Here is a 2,731-nt window from a genome sequence, read left to right on the forward strand (position 1 = left end):
AATATTGAGATTGTAGACATATCTTGACAATTGTATTCTTTAATCCTTTTTTTATTTCCCTTTTTCAGTCATTTGTGTATGATTTTATTTTAAAATTTTTATAATAATTTATTTCCTTTGTTTTAAATAACTTTTAATTCTTTATACTTGGCTCATTTTATTTTCACCCTTACCTTTTTTTTTTTATTAGAGAACTTGTGGCTTTATGTACAATCATAAATAAAATACAGGATTCCCTTATATTATGCATGACCAACACTTTGCATTGCTGTGGAACATTTGCTACAATTGATGAAAGCAATTTTTATATTTGTGCTACTAATTAACTTAGCATTCACTGATTGTGTTTTAACTTAGCATTCACTGATTGTGAAGCGTAGTTTGATGGATTATTTTTTAAAGGAATATAAAGCTATTTATTGACCACTATTTACCAATATTTACAATAAACTTAACAATATACAGTTGGATAACATTCTGATTACTATGAAGTCATTGTTTACCTTGGCTTCTGCTGAACCAGGAACCCAAATACTGAAAAGATTGAGCCTATATGTAAGGAATGTGTTGGGGGTAAAGAAAAAGCATGCAGGTCAGCAATTTAGATAACAAAAGTCCGATTACCCATTTATACCAGCAGGTCTTACCTGCACCATCTTTAACCATCTGATTAGGTTTCTATGACTCATGACCTTTTTTGTTAATGCAGCACAGGGATTTCAACCTTCCATAAAGAAATGGCTTTCTAGAGGGAACCTTTAAATGCCCAGTTAACTAAACTTTGCTTGACTAATGAAAACACAATACTCTTTGCCTTGTTTTCTCTTCTGGGTGGGAAGATTGCTGGTTGTGGTTGATTTCCTTTTCAGAATTTTGCAAATATTTTGCATTTACATGACTATAGATATAGGCATGGATTTTGTTGTGGCGGCTTAAATTTTGTATCTGAACTTATTTGTATTGTTTTTAAATTGTCTAATTAATTATTGAATAGTCTATTTGATTTGAAAGTTTATCACTTCAGGAAAATTTTCAGTCTAACTTGAAGTAATTTTTTGCTTAGAATGATGGCATCTCAGAAGCACCATGGACTTATCAATCGTGAAATGCCATTTTTGTTTTGAATAGCTTTGTCTTGGATGAATGCAAAAACTGTTAACAACAAAAAATAAAAACTGCATATGCACATATATATATATACATATATATATGCATATATATATATATATATTTACACATACATACAAACAAATAAACCACCAGAACAACAAAAACCCAGAATGTTCACAGTCGTCTCCTTAAGTGTGTATGGGATTAAGTGTAAGTTCTGATTCAGTAATGACTACAGAATTTTCCCCCACATTTAGAAAAGCTGTTCTCGAATGCAAAGAAAATAATATACCAGAGTATCAAATGTTCTTTTCTGATAAATGAAGCAACTACAGAAAGCTTTTATTTGTTCACAGCAACCAGTGACATTGACGCCAAAACAAAACAAAACAGAACAAAAACCAATACCCCCTCAAAATCCTAACAATTCTCCCACTAATACTCCTTCAAAACAAACATATTAAACTTGATTTCCATTAGAATGTAGTGATTCTTCATACAAATAAATAATAAAAACAAGATCCATATTATATATATATATACACATATGCATATATATGTGTGTGTGTGTGTGTGTGTGTGTGTGTGTATATATATATATATATATATGTGGACCAGTGGAAACAATTATTGAGCTTCATTTTCTAGACAAGAATGCCAAGTTAGTCTCTCTTCATAAAAAGTAATTACAATTTGAGGACATTTCACATTTGCCTCTTTTGCCAGTGTGAAGTCTGCTTCATCTGAATCTTTCCATTTCATAAGAAACGTTAATTTGCCACTGCTCTCCGTGGCACCAATTATGTGTTCAGGATCAAGACCTCTAGCAAAGCTTTTTGGTTTTTCAGTACCATCTCTTTTCTTCTTTGATTTGCTGTCATCAGATTCATTGTCAGATAAAGATTTTCTTTCTGTATCATCTTCTTCTTTACCAGCTGTTTGAGAACTAAGAAATGCTTCAACTCTGGGTGACCTAAATTTTCTTCAGACTCCCAAGTATTGTCAGCATCTATAAACCCCTTCTACTTCAGGAAATACTCCACCTTCCCAGTCACTACATGTCAATCTAGTACTGTTTCCACCCCAAATCTTCAGGCTCTGCCTCTTCAACTTCTTTACTCTTTGCATTCTGCTTCTTCCCCAGGTTTTGGAATGTAGTTTTATTGGAGGCAATTTTTTATTGCAGGCCTTTTATTCACTACCTCCAAGCTGCTCTGGGTCTCACGTCTGCAGAGTCTCTCATTACATGAATTTTTAAAAAATTTTTGTTCGGTTACAACATATACAATATAATATTTCCCTCTTTAATCACATTCATATATGTCTCTCTCTCTCTCTCTATATATATATATAGATATATCAGATCTGTTAATTTTGTTCACAGTGTTGTACTACCAACATTACCAAAATGTTTGTATCATTCCAATAAGAATTGATATATTTTTAAGCCTTGAACTTCCCATTCCCTATCCTCACCCCATTGCTTCCAGATTCTAGATTCTGACTCTATGAGCTTACTTATTCTAATTGTGTCACGCCAGTGAGATCAAACAATATTGGCCTGTTTGTGTCTGGCTCATTACCCTCAACATGATCATCTTCTAGGTTCATCTGTGTTGTC

At 32.7% G+C, this 2,731-nt stretch overlaps 1 pseudogene; it reads right to left on the reverse strand.

Moving 5' to 3' along the window:
• Window positions 1-1,737: 1,737 nt before the first annotated feature.
• Window positions 1,738-2,257, reverse strand: LOC143649093 (chromobox protein homolog 3 pseudogene; annotated as a pseudogene).
• Between the last annotated feature and the right edge of the window lie 474 nt (window positions 2,258-2,731).

Source organism: Tamandua tetradactyla, chromosome 11, assembly GCF_023851605.1.
Source record: "Tamandua tetradactyla isolate mTamTet1 chromosome 11, mTamTet1.pri, whole genome shotgun sequence".
In the NCBI taxonomy this organism is placed as follows: domain Eukaryota; kingdom Metazoa; phylum Chordata; class Mammalia; order Pilosa; family Myrmecophagidae; genus Tamandua; species Tamandua tetradactyla.